Below are 19,850 nucleotides of genomic sequence, written 5' to 3' on the forward strand. Positions count from 1 at the left end.
GTCTCCCCTTTACTGTTACAACAGCCTCCACTCTTCTGGGAAGGCTGTCCACTAGATGTTGGAACATTGCTGCGGGGACTTGCTTCAATTCAGCCACAAGAGCTTTAGTGAGGTCGTGCGATTGGCCTGGCTTGCAGTCGGCATTCCAATTCATCCTAAAGGTGGTCGATGGGGTTGAGGTCAGGGCTCTGTGCAGGCCAGTCTAAGTTCTTCCACACCAATCTCGACAAACTATTTCTGTATGGACCTCGCTTTGTGCTCGGGGGTATTGTCATGCTGAAACAGGAACGGGCCTTCCTCAAACTGTTGCCACAAAGTTGGAAGCACAGAATCGTCTAGAATGTCATTGTATGCTGTAGTGTTGATTTCCCTTCACTGGAATTAAAAGGGCCTAGCCCGAACCATGAAAAACAGCCCAAGACCATTATTCCTCTTCCACCAAACTTTACAGTTGGCACTATGCATTCGAGCAGGTAGCGTTCTCCTGGCATCCGCCAAACCCAGATTTGTCCGTCGGACTGCCAGATGGTGAAGTGTGATTCATCACTCCAGAGAACGCATTTCCACTGCTCCAGAGTCTAATGGTGGCAAGCTTTACACCACTCCAGCCGATGCTTGGCAATCTTAGGCTTGTGTGCGGCTGCTCGGCCTTGGAAACCCATTTCATGAAGCTCCCGACGAACAGTTATTGTGCTGACGTTGCTTCCAGAGGCAGTTTGGAACTCAGTAGTGAATGCTGCAACCGAGAACAGACGATTGTTACACGCTACGCGCTTCAACACTCGGCGGTCCCGTTCTGTGAGCTTGTGTGGCCTACCATTTCTCGGCTGAGCCATTGTTGCTCCTAGACGTTTCCACTTCACAGCACTTACAGTTGACCGGGACAGCTCTAGCTGGGCAGAAATTTTACCAACTTACTTGTTGGAAAGTTGGCATCCTATGACGGTGCCACGTTGAAAGTCACTGAACAGTTCTACTGCCAATTTTTGTCTGTGGAGATTGCATGGCTGTGTCCTCGATTTTATACACCTGTCAGCAACAGGTGTGGCTGAAATAGCCGAATCCACTCATTAGAAGGGGTGTCTACATACTTTTGCATATATAGTGTACTCCCAGATAAGAGATGAAAGTTGAGGATCCTGTCAGGCTAGAGGAAACAGAGGAACAACCCCCATTATGGCTGCCGGTGTCTTGTTAGGTGGTAAACTGTCTCTGGATCCACCTCCTTCTCTAACCCACCAGCTCATTGAACCTCCAGGGCTGCAAACAGGGTCCAGTCTCCAGTAGTCAAGGAATTCCTATACACCCAGAGACACACCTAGACGCTCATCTAATGTTAAATGTCCCAGTGCTTGAAGGAAAGAGAGGATGTCCAAGGTGGTCCATTTGTACTTCCTAATGGGAATCACCTCCTCCAGAGATATCATTCTGGTCCTCACAGCAGTGTGCTTACCTGCTAAGTGAGATAAATCATTATTAAAGGGTCAATCTGCAGTTCAAACAACAACAAAGCAGCCACCCCACCACAGTTTTAGTTAGCAGCTGAGGAATGGGGTTGGGCCTCATGTTTTTAGGCACTACAGTGTTTGTTTAGCATTACATTGTTTATAAACAATGTAGTAAAAATGTTGAGCAAAACTCATGTGGCATTTAGAAGTTATATTGTTCAAGAAAAGGAATTATGCGAGAAATGGCGGTGAAAACGATTTTACATTAGGGTTAAGTGCCTTGCTAAACGACAGATTGTTCACCTTATCTGCTCAGGAACTCGAACTAGCAACCTTTCGCTTACTAGCCCAGCGCTCTAACTGCTAGGCTATCTGCTGCCCATTCAGGCTATATCCGCACTAGGTGGTGGGCCGAAGTTGATCGATCCCAACCGAAAGATTAGCAGATTTTTTTTAATATGACAGTATAACATTCTTATGATGACTATAACATTTCTTGGCACTATAAATCCTTCCACATTTCAAAAATATATTTCAACACTGTCTGCTCAGGCAAATTTTATGAACTGCTAAATTTGTAACAAGTCACAATTCCCATACATACCCCCCGTGATGAAAGCAGCCAAAGGAGAATGGCAAGAATCGTCAAGCTAACAGGTGGGCCACAAACAGGCAAATAATGGTGCAGTACAACAGTTTTGTGCAGAACCGCATCTCGAAATGCCCAACTCATCGGTCCTTGTCGGATGAGCTATTGCAACAGACGAACACACCGGGATCCTACCAGCTAAAAACAAGAAGAAGTGCCTCCAGTGGGCATGTGATCACCAACACTGGAAAATTGAGGAGTAGAAAAACATTGCCTGGTTCAACAAATCCTGGTTCCTGTTGCATTATGCTGATGGCAGAGTATTGCATGGTTTGTAATGCTTGTTAGTTTCAACAAAGGAACTATCAGCCATACTTTTGTTTGTGTTGATTTGAATAACTAATGCTATAGGTTTGAAATTTATGAAAATGAACCATGCGTCAATATTGCAATGTTGCTCAACCACAATATGTTGCATTACAATATTCATTGGACTAAAATGGATCACATTATAGCTATATTAAACATAATTTTCAAATTTTCAGAAACTATTCACACACCTTTTTCCACATTTTATTGTGTTACAGCCCAAATTTAAAATGGATTCAATTGAGATTTTGTGTCACTGATCTACACACAATACCCCATAATGTCAAAGTGGAATAATTTTGTTAATTAATAAAAAATGAAAAGCTGAAATGTCTTCAGGCAATAAGAATTCAACCATTCTGTTATAGCAAGCCTAAATAAGTTCAGGAGTAAAAATGTGCTTAACAAGTCACATAATAAATTGCATGGACTCACTCTGTGTGCAATAATCATGTTTAACATGATTTTTAAATGACTACCCCCTCTCTGTACCTGACACATATAATTATCTGTAAGGTCCCTCAGTCAAGCAGTGAATTTCAAGCACAGATTCAACAAGAAAGACCAGGGAGGTTTTCCAATGGTTTGCAAAGAAGGGAACCTATTGGTAGATGGGTAAAAAAACAGACATTGAATATCTCTTTGAGCATGGTTATTAATTAACACTTTGGATGGTGTATCAATACACCCAGTCACTACAAAGCTACAGGCGCCCTCTCTAACTCAGTTGCCGGAGAGGAAAGAAACCGCTCAGGGATTTTACCATGTGGCCAATGGTGATTTTAAAATAGTTATAGAGTTTAATGGCTGTGATAGGAAATAACTGACGATGGATCAACAACATTGTACCTAATCCACAATACAGTGCACTGGGAAAGTTTTCAGACCCCTTGACTTTTCCCACAATTTATTAGGTTACAGCCTTATTCTAAAATTGATGAAATATATATTTTTCTCATCAACCTACACAAAATACCCCATAATGACAAAGCGAAAACAGGTTTTTACACATTTTTGCTAATTTCTTAAAAACAGAACTGAAATATTACATTTACACAAGTATTCAGACCATTTACTCAGTACTTTGTTGAAGCACCTTTGGCAGCGATTACAGCCTCGAGTCTTGGGTATGACACTACAAGCTTGGCACACCTGTATTTGGGGAGTTTCTCCCATTCTTCTATGCAAATCCACTCAAGCTCTGTTAGGTTGGATGGGGATCGTCGCTGCACAGCTATTTTTAGATCTCTCCAGAGATGTTCGATCAGGTTCAAGTCCTGGCTTGACGTTGGAGGTGGCTTATGGTAGAGAAACAGGGCTTAAATTGAACACCCTCCAAATGCAGGTAGATTTAGGTACTGGTGGGTAAGAATGTCTATTTCACCAGCCATGTTGGCAGGTGGTGAATTGCAGGGCTCTACAGTGCATTACATTTACAAATAAAAATAGTCAAGTCAAATATGAGCATATGCGAGTTGCGATTTATTGTAGAACAATGCTGCAGTAGCTCTTTTCAAAGTATGTCTGCTGTTTTGTTTCATAGCTTCTAATCGCACAAAGAAATATGAATCCCATATCCCACATCATGCAGCTACACTGCCTGGCAGGAGATCTGTGCGCTCTGAGTGAAATGCTGATAGATTCATTTTTGGAGGTGCTACGCACAGGCATAAAAGTTGTTGGTCTTATTTACTCAAAAGTGTACAAAGTGAGGAGTTGTCCTAGTGTTTCTTGGCTATTTACATGGTTTTGTTCACAAGCTCAGCGGTTTTTCAACATTAGTTTGAGTCTGCTGCTTCAGCTGATAGCGAAGAGATCCCAAATCTCACACATACACATGACAGACTTGAGTGGCCTCATTACCACAGTAACCTCCCATCCTTAAAGGGCAGCTGAACATGGTCTCATCTGATATTTTGGTTAAAAGATTAGTCACAAAATATTCAATGAAATTGAGCAAAATACCATATTAGTAATACATTTATTGTTTAAGAAACATTACAAAGCATGGTCATCCATTTGTTTTTTATGTAATTATGGCAAACAAAATAGATTTTTTCATCTACCTGCCACAGTGGCTGGTGGAACATAAAGTAAATTTTAGTCCTTGTAAAGAAAGTAACATTCCATTCTCTGGCAACAGCTCTGGTGGACATTCTTGCAGTCAGCATGCCAACTGGGGCATTGTGTTGTGACACAAAATGGCACATTTTAGAGTGGCCATTTATTTTCCCCAGCATATCGTGGGCGACAGGAAAAGCGGGGCCGAGCACGCCACCATTCACATTGACAGCGTTGTCATGGAGCGGGTCGAGAGCTTGAAGTTCCTTTCCACATCACTAACAAACTATCATGGCGTAAACACACCAAGACAATCGTGAAGAGAGACTGAAAAGAGAGACTGAAAGATTTGGCATGGGTCCTCAGATCCTCAAAAAGTTCTACAGCTGCACCATCGAGAGCATCCTGACTGGTTGCATCACCGCTTGGTATGGCAACTGCTCAGTATCCAACCGCAAGGCGCTACAGAGGGTAGTGTGCAGGGGCGCAACTTTCACTAGGGACGGGGGCATGCCCCCCATTCTGAAATTGCATATTTGTCGCCCCCAGTTTTATCATTGCACTGTGATGTACAACGCGGCACCGGTGTGCTTTAGGACCATGTGGACGCTTCAGAGCTGGTAGGCTGTTTTCCAGTTCCAGCCGGCAGAATTTAGGACCACATGGACACCATAGAGCGTGCGGCCTGGCTGCGTGAAGGCAAAGCTTCTGAAAGGCTGGTGTATAGGACCAGCACAGGAGAGATGAACCGAGGCAGCTGTTGTCTGTGTTGCGCTTTTTTCTCTGAGTTGTAAAAGCAAGCAGAGCAGAAACTGGCTAGTCTTTTGTTGACTGATCTAGCTGGCAAGGTAACTGCTGACAGAAAAAAAGTTTTTATTCCCTGTGCTGAGCTAGTAGTGTAACTGACATGCAACGTTAGCTAATGTTTCATCCCCTTTTGACTGAAGTGAATGAACTAGCAACTAGTTAGCTAGCTAGTAGCTACCACAGCCAGTTCAGCTCTAGCTATCTGTCAGGTAGCAGTATCTAACAGCTGTTAAGTGTATGGAAATGCCTTTGTTTTGTCCCGTTTCAACATGAGTAAATTTGATGATGTACCATTAGCTAGAGCTAGCCAAAAGTTTGCTAATGTTAGCTAGATCCCTAACTTTAGCTATTATTTTTGCCTCAACCACAATAGACCTGAACCAAACCATGAAACCAAGACTGATATTATTACGTTTTTTAAGCACAATGTGAGATTGTATTGGTCAGTATAGCGATGTAATGTTATTGATCTGTCAGTTTCCCTAGCTAATTGGTAGCCTAGTGGTTAGAGCGTTGGGCCAGTAACTGAAAGGTTGCTGGATTGAATTCCTGACAAGGTAAAAATCTGTTGTACTGAGCAAGGCAGTTAACCCACTGTTCCCTGGGTGCCGAAGATGTGGATGTTGATTATGGCAGCCCCCCGCACCTCTCTGAGGTTGGGTTAAATACAGAAGACACATTTCAGTTGAATGCATTCAGTTGTACAACTGATTAGGTATCCTACTTTTCACACTGAACTGGTATAAACAGCTCTACAGCCTTCACTGTCATGGTGCAATGCCAGTGCTCATCATGTCTTAGCAGGATCAGATGGTGACAGCTGTTCCTGCAGGGAAGACCAGTCTATGGAGCTCAGGTGTATTTTGCAGTATATTATAACAATCAGTGAATTCATACAAAGTTCCATCTTGAGTTAATGGGTAGGCTACAGTCTGGGATCTGGGAATAATGGTAATTTCAATGAATGAACCATTATATTATACATGAATAGAATCAATGTATAAATGTACACCAAGGTAATTCTTTGTAATGCCTCATCTGAGCAGGATCAGATGGTGACAGGGGTCTCTTCAGGGTCAAGCAGCCAGGGAAGACCAGTCTGTGACAAGGTTCTATTCAGGGTCAGGCAGCCAGGGAAGACCAATCTGTGACAAGGTTCTATTCAGGGTCAGGCAGCCAGGGAAGACCAGCCTGTGACAGGGTTCTCTTCAGGGTCAGGCAGCCAGGGAAGAGCAGCCTGTGACAGGGGTCTCTTCAGGGTCAGGCAGCCAGGGAAGACCAGCCTGTGACAGGGGTCTCTTCAGGGTCAGGCAGCCAGGGAAGACCAATCTGTGACAAGGTTCTATTCAGGGTCAGGCAGCCAGGGAAGACCAGCCTGTGACAGGGTTCTCTTCAGGGTCAGGCAGCCAGGGAAGAGCAGCCTGTGACAGGGGTCTCTTCAGGGTCAGGCAGCCAGGGAAGACCAGCCTGTGACAGGGGTCTCTTCAGGGTCAGGCAGCCAGGGAAGACAGTCTGTGACAGGGGTCTCTTCAGGGTCAGGCAGCCAGGGAAGACAGTCTGTGACAGGGGTCTCTTCAGGGTCAGGCAGCCAGGGAAGACAGTCTGTGACAGGGGTCTCTTCAGGGTCAGGCAGCCAGGGAAGACAGTCTGTGACAGGGGTCTCTTCAGGGTCAGGCAGCCAGGGAAGACAGTCTGTGACAGGGGTCTCTTCAGGGTCAGGCAGCCAGGGAAGACAGTCTGTGACAGGGGTCTCTTCAGGGTCAGGCAGCCAGGGAAGACAGTCTGTGACAGGGGTCTATTCAGGGTCAGGCAGCCAGGGAAGACAGTCTGTGACAGGGGTCTATTCAGGGTCAGGCAGCCAGGGAAGACAGTCTGTGACAGGGGTCTCTTCAGGGTCAGGCAGCCAGGGAAGACAGTCTGTGACAGGGGTCTCTTCAGGGTCAGGCAGCCAGGGAAGACCAGTCTGTGACAGGGGTCTCTTCAGGGTCAGGCAGCCAGGGAAGACCAGTCTGTGACGGCGTAGAAGTGACATTTTGCTGATACAGCATTTTACTCTCTATGTGCAGCAAACACTGGACCAGCAAGAAGCTTTAAAGATTGAAACAATTTTTAAGCCAGTCTGACAAACCTCTAAAGGTGATTTCCAAACTGTATCAAGGGTTGACAAATGATTTTCCCGATGACACAAAACATGTACAACAAAAACGTAAGGAAGACCTGGGAGACGCTATTGATGATGATGAATGGATGGCTACAGATATGTTAAATGTCCAGTCACGTTCATATCATCTCAGACATAAATTACTGCAGTTTAAGACCATCCATAGAACATACTATATGCCAGTGAAACTGAATATCATGCACTCAGAAATGGTATTATTCTGCTGGAGGTGTAAAACACAAAAGGGGACATATTTGCATATGTCATGGTCTTGTGAAGGCTGGCTGAATTTTGGCAGAGTATGTTATTTTATCTCAGCATCTCTACAGATTTTCCCTTCTCCCTGTTTTTGTTTGCTTGGAAATGTGGTTACTGGAGACTTATCAGAAGAAACTGTGTAACCAAGCATTTATAGTGACTAAGAAATGGAGTGCCATTAACTGGAAGGTTGGTTATCCTCCCACAATGACTGGAAGAAATGTCAAGTTATGCATCACTCGATTTATTACAAGATTAAGGGTATAATGTGCAACTTTCAAAAGGTACGGATGCCATATACGACAAAAGCAGTCTGTATTGAAAACATGCCCACGTCAGAGGAGATACCTATTAGGCAATCCCTAGCTGCTGGGCTGCTCAGTCCTGGCCCCGGGGGTCTGCCGTACTGTTGGTTGTCACTCCGGCCTTGGCCTAAACCCCATGAAACCAATAATGAATGTTTCACGAAGATCCTAAAGCTGAGTGGGGTGTGTTGGGTTGGGGTGCTGCAGGGCCGTGGACAGGACAGGGGCAGGACAGGGTGACCCAACTATATTGTTTGCAAGTAAAAAGAGCTCTACAGTACTATTAGGCCTATGATATGAATTATAGTGAACAAAAATATAGTTCAGTCTTATCAATCACTTACACATATTTATGGTGCTTCTACACCTGCATTGCTTGCTGTTTGGGGTTTTAGGCTGGGTTTCTGTACAGCACTTCGAGATATTAGCTGATGTACGAAGGGCTATATAAAATAAACTTGATTTGAAACTTGATTTGATAATAAGGATTTTTTAGCTTGATGACTGTGGGCATTTTTGCTTACTTTTTGTTGTTCTAAATAGACGGCTGGAAGGGTTATATTAGATTGTGTAGAAATGCAGGAAATTAGCTTTAGATGCCCCCAAAAATGGGAGGACCCCCCGCCAAGTTATGTCCCCCCCTAGTTCTAAAACCAAAGTTGCACCCCAGGTAGTGCGTCAAGCCCAGTACATGACTGGGGCCCAAGCTTTCTACCATCCAGGACCTCTATACCAGGCGGTGTCAGGGGAAGGCCCTAAAAATGGACTCCAGCTACCCTAGTCATAGACTGTTCTCTCTGCTACCACATAGCAAGACGTACCGGAGCGCCACGTCTAGGTCCAAAGGGCTTTTTAACAGCTTCTACCCCCAAGCCATTAGACTGCTAAACAGTTAATCAAATGTCTACCCGGACTATTTTCATTGACCCCCTTTTTTATGCTGCTACTACTCACTGTTTATTATTTATGCATAGTCACTTTACGCCTACCGACATGTTACCTCAATTAACCTGTACCCCCGCACATTGACTCGATACCGATACCTCCTATATATAGCCTCGTTATTATTTTATTGTTTTACTTTAGTTTATTTTATTAGCAAATATTTACTTACTTAAAAAAATAAATTCTGCATTGTTGGTTAAGGACTTGTAAGTAAGCATTTCACGATAAGGACTACACCTGTTGTATTCGGCGCACATAACAAATCAAATTTGATTTGAAGGTGCACCTGTGTAATGGTCATGCTGTTTAAATCAGCTTCTTGGATTATCTTGGAAAAATGAGAAATGCTTAATAACAGGGATGTAAACAAATTTATGCACACAATTTGAGAGAAATAAGCTTTTTGTGCAAATGAAAATTTCTTGGACCTTTGTTTTCAGCTCATGAAACTAACACTTTACATGTTGCGTTTATAGTTTTGTCCAGTATATACATATACAATTCAGATTTTTCAGGGTGCTCCCTCGGCTAGACTTAGTCCCCCAATAAATTAGTCTGGCTGACACCAGCTCTCAAGTCCTGGAAAAGGACTGGAAAAGCTGTTTTGTTTTGCTCGCACAAAGCACCGTTAATAAAGAGGCTGTTCCCTCAGCAAGGTAGGTCCTGTGTTTCTGAACCCAGAAGAGCTGACTGGCTGGCTTGATGAAACAGAAATGCTGGGACGGTCCTATGTAAAACAATAGATCAGGATTCGTTCAATTCGAAACGGGGCTATCCAACCAGCGTAGGGTGCTGTCTTGAAGTCTAACTAGCGCAAAACTTTGGACATTGTTTGCGCTTAACATGAATAGGACGGATAAATCATTACACACATTTTAAAATGTTAATACAACCCTTCTACATTTAAACGAGTGACATATTAGACAAATGCAACCTGTAAAACATAATGATATAATGGCTTGCAAGTATCAACTAATGTCAGTTAGCATAGCTAACTAGCAATTTTCATCCCAAAACTAGCCCGCTAATAACATTTGCTTGCTATCAACCCAAAATCGGCTACCTAATCAAATGTATGGTTTAGTTATACATTTACCAATTAGCTAATTATAGGCTGAACATTTCCTTACTCAACTTACCAACATTACGACCAGAAATACGACTTTCCCGAAGCGTATCCTCTGTTTGGACCACCACCCAAGACAATGGATCAGATCCCAGTAGGCGACCCAAAACAACGGCGCCGCAGAAGGGGCAGACGGAGCGGTCTTCTGGTCAGGCTCCGTAGACGAGCACATCGCTCACCGCTCCCGAGTATACTACTCGCCAACGTCCAGTCTCTTGACAACAAGGTAGATGAAATTTGAGCAATGGATGGCTTCCAGAGAGACATCAGAGATTGTAAAAAAAATTGTTTCACAGAAACATGGCTCACTCGGGATACGAGTCGGTACAGCCACCCGGTTTCTTCACGCATCGCGCAGACAGAAACAAACATCTCTCTGGTAAGAAGAAGGGTGGTGGTGTATGACTTATGATTAACGAGTTGTGGTGGGATCATAACAACATACAGGAACTCAAGTCCTTTTGTTCACCTGACCTAGAATTCCTTACAATCAAATGCCGACCGTATTATCTACCAAGAGAATTCTCTTCGATTATAATCACAGCCGTGTATATCCCCCCCAAGCAGACACCTTGACGGCCCTGAAATAACTTCATTGGACTATGTAAACTGGAAACCACATATCCTGAGGCTGCATTTATTGTAGCTGGGGATTTTAACAATATCAGCATATTGAATGCGCGACCCGGGCTTGCACAATTCTGGATCATTGCTACTCTAATTTCCGCGACGCATACAAAGCCCTCCCTTGCCCTCCTTTCGGCAAATCTGACCACGGCTCCATTTTGTTGCTCCCAGCCTATAGACAGAAACTTAAACAGGAAATGTTCCGGATAGCATCGGACAACAACATTGATGTATACGCTGATTCGGTGAGCGAGTTTATTAGCAAGTGCATTGGTGTTGTTGTACCCACGGTGACTATTAAAACCTTTCCTAACCAGAAACCGCAGATTGATGGCAGCATTCAGCGCGAACCACTGCTTTTAATCATGGCAAGGTGACCGGAAACATGACCGAATACAAACAGTGTAGCTATTCCCTCTGCAAGGCAATCAAACAAGCTAAGCATCAGTATAGAGACAAAGTAGTCGCAATTCAACGGCTCAGACACGAGACGTATGTGGCAGGGTCTAAAATCAATCACGGATTACAAAAAGAAAACCAGCCCCATCGCAGACACTGATGTCTTGCACCCAGACAAACTAAACAACTTCTTTGCTCGCTTTGAGGACAATACAATGCCACTGACACTTGCCGCTACCAAAGACTGTGGGCTCTCCTTCACCGCAGCCAACGTGAGTAAAACATTTAAACGTTTTAACCCTCACAAGGCTGCCGGCCCAGACGGCATCCCTAGCTGCGTCCTCAGAGACACAGACCAGCTGGCTGGTGTGTTTACGGACATATTCAATCAATCCCTATCCCAGTCTACTGTTCCCACATGCTTCAACAGGGCCACCACTGTTCCTGTTCCCAAGAAAGCTAAGGTAACTGAGCTAAATGACTATCGCCCCATAGCACTCACTTCCATCATCATGAAGTGCTTTGAGAGACTAGTCAAGGATCATATCACCTCCACCCTACCCGACAACCTAGACCCGCTCCAATTTGCTTACCGCCCCAATAGGTCCACAAACAACGCAATCACACTGCACACTGCCCTAACCCATCTGGACAAGAGGAATACCTATGTAAGAATGCTGTTCATCGATTACAGCTCAGCATTTAACACCAGAGTACCCTCCAAACTCGTCATTAAGCTCGAGACCCTGGGTCTCGACCCCGCCCTGTGCAACTGGATCCTGGACTTTCTGACGGGCCGCCCCCAGGTGGTGAGGGTAGGAAACAACATCTCCACCCCGCTGATCCTCAACACTGGGGTCCCACAAGGGTGCATTCTAAGCCCTCTCCTGTACTCTATGTTCACCCATGACTGCGTGGCCATGCATGCCTCCAACTCAATCACCAAGTTTGCAGACAACACTACAGTGGTAGGCTTGATTACCAACAACGACGAGACAGCCTACAGGGAGGAGGTGAGGGCCCTCGGAGTGTGGTGTCAGGAAAATAATCTCACACTCAACGTCAACAAAACAAAAGAGATGATCGTGGACTTCAGGTAACAGCAGAGGGAGCACCCCCCTATCCACATCTACAGGACAGTAGTGGAGAAGGTAGGAAAGTTAAGGTGCCCGGCGTACACATCACGGACAAACTGAAATGGTCCACCCACAGAGACTGCGTGGTGAAGAAGGCGCAACAGAGCCTCTTCAACCTCAGGAGGCTGAAGAAATTTGGCTTGTCACCAAAAACACTCAAACTTTTACAGATGCACAATCGAGAGCATCCTGTCGGGCTGTATCACCGCCTGGTACGGCAACTGCTCCTCCCACAACCGTAAGGCTCTCCAGAGGGTAGTGAGGTCTGCACAACGCATCACCGGGGGCAAACTACCTGCCCTCCAGGACACCTACACCACCCGATGTCACAGGAAGACCAAGATCATCAAGGACAACAACCACCCGAGCCACTGCCTGTTCACCCCGCTACCATCCAGAAGGCGAGGTCAGTACAGGTGCATCAAAGCTGGGACCGAGAGACTGAAAAACAACTTCTATCTCAAGGCCATCAGACTGTTAAACATCCATCACTAACATTGAGTGGCTGCTGCCAACATACAGACTCAATCTCTAGCCCCTTTAATAATTGGATGTAATAAATGTATCACTAGTCACTTTAAACAGTGGCATTTTATATAATGTTTACATACCCTACATTACTCATCTCATATGTATATACTGTACTCTATACCATCTACTGCATCTTGCCTTTGCCGTTCGGCCATCGCACATCCACATATTTATATGTACATATTCTTAATCATTCCTTTACACTTGTGTGTATAAGGTAGTTGTTGTGAAATTGTTAGATTACTTGTTAAATATTACGGGACGGTCGGAACTAGAAGCACAAGCATTTCGCTACACTCGCATTAACATCTACTAACCATGTGTATGTGACCAATAAAATTTGATTGATTCAGCTTTGCATTCTGGTTACTACTGTACTATCCATGTTTACTTCTGGCAAGTTTCTTCTTCTTTAAAGTTTTATGACAGACAACACCTATTGGTGTATTGCCGCCACCGACTGTACGGGGTCTTCTTTTTTTTATATTATTGCGGTCTGCAAACAAATGCTGTAGATGCATGCCGCCACCAGCCGCCACCAGGGTTTCTAAATGTAACCCGTTCGTTACTAGTTACCTGTACAAAATTGTAATCAGTAATGTAACATTTGGATTACCCAAACTCAGTAACGTAATCTGATTACCTTGTGACTTTTAGATTACTTTCCCTTTTAAGAGGCATTACACCATGCCCAAACCGTGCGCCATCACGCGCGAATTGATTGTCCCCCCACACCAAACACGATCACGACAAGCAGGTTGAAATATCCAAAACAAACTCTGAACCAATTATATTAATTTGGGGACAGGTCGAAAAGCATGAAACATTTATGGCAATTTAGCTAGCTAGCTTGCAGTTTCTAGCTAATTTGTCCTGGGATATAAACATTGAGTTGTTATTTTACCTGAAATGCACAAGGTCCTCTACTCCAACAACTAATCCACACATAAAAACGGTCAACCGAATCATGTCTAGTCATCTCTCCTCCTTCCAGGCTTCTTCTTTGGACTTTATATGGCGATTGGCAACTAACTTTCATAATAAGGTGTATTACCACAACCGACCTCAGTTCATCTTTCAATCACCCACATGGGTATAACCAATGAGGAGATGGCACGTGGATATATGCTTCTAAAAGCCAATGAGGAGATGGGAGAGGCAGGACTTGCATCTCATTCTGCGTCACAAATAGAAGCAACTTCTATTTTAGCGCATGGCAACGCAGACGCTCGTTGGCGTGCACGAGCAGTGTGGGTGCAATGATTGAATAACATGTATGTGTACATTTATTTAGCAATGCTCGCGCACGCCACGCGTCCGGTTTGGGCAGCGTGTCAGAAGACAAAAATGTTCGTTACCAATTGAACAACATCTATTACAGGATAAAGTTTACATAGCTGGCCATATGGATGTTACATTTTACTTTATGTGTTGGTTGTGTAGGCTTCTTCCAACCCATCGCTTTCTACTACATATAATATGATTAAATTATCTTTACATTAATATATATAATTTATAAATACAAAAATGGATGGAGCAACTGCAGATTGCCCCTTTAAATCTCTCAAAAGTGTGGGAGTTTGAGCATGTCCATTAGGCCTACGGAATTTTTTTTGTTATCAGAATGAATTAGATTGCGCAATAAAAGCCCCACTTTTATTCCACAGGCTGGGATCCGCACTATACAGCTGTTGCAAGAGCGCATTTTTCACTGGCTGTCCACTAGTTTCAAAAACAAGCATTGATAGGCAGCTTAAACTTCTTGAATTTAACCATCGAGTTCAAATACACATTTCGAGTTCTGAACAGCCATCCACAACAACCCGTAAGGCGCAAATAGCTAAATGAGAGAGCAGCAGTGTGAGTCACACCAATGCGCTATGTACATATCAATAAGTGATATCCGTATCTCCGGGGCTACACTGCTCTCATCCTTACATCCAAGCGTTTATTGAAATTGGATAATCTTTGGACGCCGACAGCAGTCGCACCATTGGAAGACGTAGCTTGGTCTGTAGCCTACAAAAGCCTCTTCCTGCTCTTTTCCCGCGATCCATCAAACACATTTGGTGTGTCATCTGACTTGGGGTCAGACACGATCACGTGGAACAAACTTACATTTGCGCCTTTTCTCAATGTTGATTTGAATGTCATAAAAAAACAGAAGTGTCAAATATGTTTTTTCGCAAACATCCTTTCTGAATTTAAAAGTAATCTTCGAAGTAATCTAGTTTTTCAAAAGTATCTGTAATCAGTTCACAATATTTTTGTTAGTAACGTAACGGATTACATTTACCCGTTTTTGTAATCCCTTACATGTAATCCGTTACTCCCCAACCCTGGCCGCCAGCTACTGTTTTGGCTGTATACCAGCCCAAATAATTAAATCCAATGTACTCCTTTTTTCAGATTCAACTGCCAACGCCCATCCCTACAGGCTCTGGGGCCTGAGAAAGAAGAGCATCTTCAGACAGTATTCTTTGCCATGTTTTGGCAGTGAAGTCCTGACAACCCAAAAACCTTTGAGCAGCAGATACTATTATGTCCCGTTTGTTAGACTTTTTGTTCCTTTGTGCAGTACAATTAATCACATGCGCAATAAACACCATAACACCCACCTTCTTCACAATCAGCATATTAGTTTCCCTCAACTGTTGAACAACACCGAATCTCCACGGTCTGCGGAGCATCCACAGCCACATCTTCAGCTCCACTCACTCCAACTATTTCACGTGCCTCTGTGTAGGAGACCTGCTGTATAGCCCTGACCTTTGCCACTTCATACTCCTTTACCCAAACCGGACACTCTGGGGAATTGGGAACGTGGTTGCCATCACAATTACAACATCGTACACCCTCAAACTTTACCCAGTACATGGATATTTTAGCCAACAATCTGGTTGCCTCTGCCAAGGCTGAAACTTGGCCGCAAGTCTATCTTCCAGCAAGATAATAACCCCAAGCACACATCAAAATCCACAAATAATTGGATTTGAACTCACCTCCAGTTGTACGGGGAAGAAGTGGGCAGTGGAGTGGTGGTGCCAGCCAGTGGCACTCCAAGGCTCCTACCGAGTCCATGTTGGATATCAGGGTAGGTTCCAGCAATAACTACACCAGTGAAGCCAAGAATTTCAGAGACGAGAACAAGGACTACTTCAACTCGCATGAGGGTGCAGTCAGCTGGCAGTGGAACCTTTTCCGATAATCATTGTCACACTTTAACACCATCTTGCTGTAGCCCTAATTGTTTCAGAAACTAGCATGTCAACTTTTTGTAGCCTATATTGATCATCTATTGAATTCCATCTCATGCATTATTTTATTGTTACTTATCCATTATCATTAAAATAAAAAAGTATAGCGTAATGAGTCAGAACTGTAGGTTAATCGATTTAATAATGTATGCACAATGAATACATACAAACATAATTCACCATTTCAATATCTCTGCTCTCTCAATTCTCACTCGCTATTTAAATCTTGAAAAAGATACTTTAGCAGCAGTTGCTGGATGTCTACTTTTGGCCATCAATTGAAGTCTTGGTAGCATCCCAGAAACTGCAGATGGATCAGACTCTGTGGCTGTGGGTGCTGGTTCTCGTAGGTAAGCAAGAACTTTGGCATATACCTCCTTCTTTGCCTGATTATTCCCACTGGGATGGAATCTCCTTCTGGAGGACTGGGGTGTCTCTCCATCTGGACTTGACCCACTTTGTGCTTGGTCCATTGGGGCTTGGACTGATGGTTGCACTGAGGGGGGGTGTCTTCTGGGCTCATTGTACATTTTATCATGTTCCTGAAAAGCAAAACAAATGATGTTTGTGTCAAATACTTTTTTTTCTAAAGGCATCTTATAACAGTAGTTTAATCACATGATCTAAATCCGTGTTTGTCAATACATTCTTAGAGGACTTCAAGGGTCGGATTTAAATAAGTTGTGGTGTGAAACTGCCATTTCCGTTTGCGATATTATAACAAAGATGTTACTTTAAACAAAGAAACCCTGTTTTTCCCCACCTGGACATCATTGTACATCATTGCACACTGATAGAACAGCAGAGTACGTACTATAACTTTTTTTTTTACCACAACACCGGGTGTATCTCTCCTTTGTTTGATGAACATAACAATAGGAAATGTACCTGAAGCGACCAGTGATGCTGTTTCACCTTTTGCAGATCTCAGCTTTAATGAAATCATAACTCAAAGCCTCCATTTTAGCTTGTCAATCTTATTGTAAAGCGACGTAAATGATATATAAATAAATGCACCACAAGGTGGAAGCAGAGGATAAGGAATGACCGACTGTTCAGCTGCTTGGTTATTTGGTCCCTTTGGAATGGATTGAGACACTGGTGTAAACCTTGGGATTTTTGACAAGGAACACTTACTGGTCTTGTAGTTGGAGATGGTGTGGCCATATTGTCCTAGCTTTACCATGGTCTAAAAGTGTCCCCCAGGAAGTCCAGATGGGTGAAGTGTACCCATCGTAGAGTGTAAGCAGCATCAGCCTCCGCGTCTGACCGTCGAAAGACCTCCATCTACTTGACTTGCCTGCTGTAGATTAATCATGACGCAAAATTTGTCCTTTACATCTGCAGCTGTGGCGAAGGAGAAGAAAAAATATATAATTATAATATTTTATGTACACACACACACTAGTTGGAGAGGCTGGATCAGCAACCAAATTAACATACATAGGGGGTTGGCTTGGTTAGATTCATCTGACTATTATTTAACAAGTGTCAGCAAATTTTCAAGCTTATTGGTCTTTACAGCTGCCCAAATTATGTAGCTGTTGGAGGATGTCACATTTCTTTGTGCTACTTTTCCCCACTTTAAACTGAGTTGGAGTGTGTATCTTTATTTGTCTGTTAAACAAACTCTAGGAGGCAGGGCACAGCCTGGTTGCAAAAAAACAGTGTTCATATGTTACTGTATGGCCACATGTTAACACATCTCAACATCTGGATATGGCTAACCAGGCCATGGTATGGGGTAAACAGTTGCTAGCACAGCTAGTTACATACCTTCATAAGAAGCCTGTTTTGTGCCGTTTTGGTTCCTCTGATGAAATTAAATTAAACATAAAATGGGAGATGGGAGAGGCAGGACTTTCAGCGCGATCTGTGTCAGAAATAGAAAGGAGTTCTATTTTACATGCTGACCAGACCGAACACTTCGCGTGCGCAAGCGGCGCAATTCTTTTTTTGAAATCCATGTTATTCAATTATTGCTCACGCGCGCCAACGAGCGTCTGCGATGCCAAGGGCTAAAATAGAACTCCTTTCTATTTCTGACGCAGATCGAGTTGAAAGTCCTGCCTCTCCCATCTCCTCATTGGTTTATAGAAGCAGGTACCGAAGTGCCATCTCCTCATTGGTTATACCCACGTGGGTGATTGAATAGACAAACTGTTTTGCCGGTAGTCTGGTAATACTATGAAAGTTTAGATGCGATCACCATATAAGTTCAACGATTAAAAAGCCTGGAAGGAGGAGAGATGACTAGAAACGATTCGGTTGGCCGTTTTATGTGTGGATTAATTTGTCGGAGTAGAGGACCTTGTGCAGTTCAGGTAAAATAACAACTCAATGTTTATATCCCAGGACAAATTAGCTAGCAACAGCAAGCTAGCTAAATAGGACAAATTAGCTAGCAAGTGCAAGCTAACTAGCTACATTTCCTTACATGTTTAATGCTTTTCGACCTGTCCCCAAATTTGTTTTGATATTTTTTTTTTTTTTATCATTTTTTTTTTTATCCCCTTTTCTCCCCAATTTTCGTGGTATCCAATCGCTAGTAATTACTATCTTGTCTCATCGCTACAACTCCCGTACGGGCTCGGGAGAGACGAAGGTCGAAAGCCATGCGTCCTCCGAAGCACAACCCAACCAAGCCGCACTGCTTCTTTAACACAGCGCGCCTCCAACCCGGAAGCCAGCCGCACCAATGTGTCGGAGGAAACACCGTGCACCTGGCCCCCTTGGTTAGCACGCACTGCGCCCGGCCCGCCACAGGAGTCGCTGGAGCGCGATGAGACAAGGATATCCCTACCGGCCAAACCCACCCTAACCCGGACGACGCTAGCCCAATTGTGCGTCGCCCCACGGACCTCCCGGTCGCGGCCGGCTGCGACAGAGCCTGGGCGCGAACCCAGAGACTCTGGTGGCGCAGTTAGCACTGCGATGCAGTGCCCTAGACCACTGCGCCACCCGGGAGGCCCCTTGTTTTGATATTTTAACCTGTGTGTTTGGTGTAGTGGGACAAAATAAATGTATGCACGATGGCGCACGCGCACAGCCAGTTTGGGTTCCGTGTTAGCCCTTGGCATCGCAGACGCTCGTTGGCTGGCGCGAGCAGTGTGTGTGCAATAATTGAAAAGATGGATTTCGAAACTTATTTTGCGACGCTCGTGCACGCGACGTGTCCAGTCTGGTCAGCATGTGACCGCTGCGGAACTCGGGAGCCCGAGTGGAGGGAGTTAGATTTATCATTGTTGGAAGGGAGTAAGATTTATCATTGTTCTTTTACTTTTCCTGGCTGTCAAAGTACCCAGATGTTGTGACCAGTTTAATGATTAAATTTGTGCATTACAAATTCAAAAATATTCAATTCAAATTCAATATCCTAATCCCCAAGGACGTCGGAGTACAAAAAATCGGTTAACCACCTAACTGAGGATCTTAATTTAACTTTGCGTAATACCCTAGATGCAGTCGATCCCCTAAGAACAAAAAATATTTGTCACAAGACATTTGCTTCCCGGTATACAGAAAATACCGAGCCCTGAAGCAAGCTTCCAGAAAATTGGAAAGGAAATGGCGCGCCACCAAACTGGAAGTCTTCCGACTAGCTTGTAAGACAGTACTGTGCAATATCGAAGAGCCCTCACTGCTGCTCGATCATCCTATGTTTCCAACGTAATTGAGTAGAATAAGAACAATCCTAAATTTATTTTTGATACTGTCGCAAAGCTAACTAAAAAGCAGCATTCAACAAAAGAGGTTAGCTTTCACTTCAGCAGTGATAAATTCATTAACTTCTTCGATGAAAAGATCACGATCATTACGGACTCCACTTTG

This window comes from Salvelinus namaycush, chromosome 12 (assembly GCF_016432855.1).
Source record: "Salvelinus namaycush isolate Seneca chromosome 12, SaNama_1.0, whole genome shotgun sequence".
Classification (NCBI taxonomy): Eukaryota; Metazoa; Chordata; class Actinopteri; order Salmoniformes; family Salmonidae; genus Salvelinus; species Salvelinus namaycush.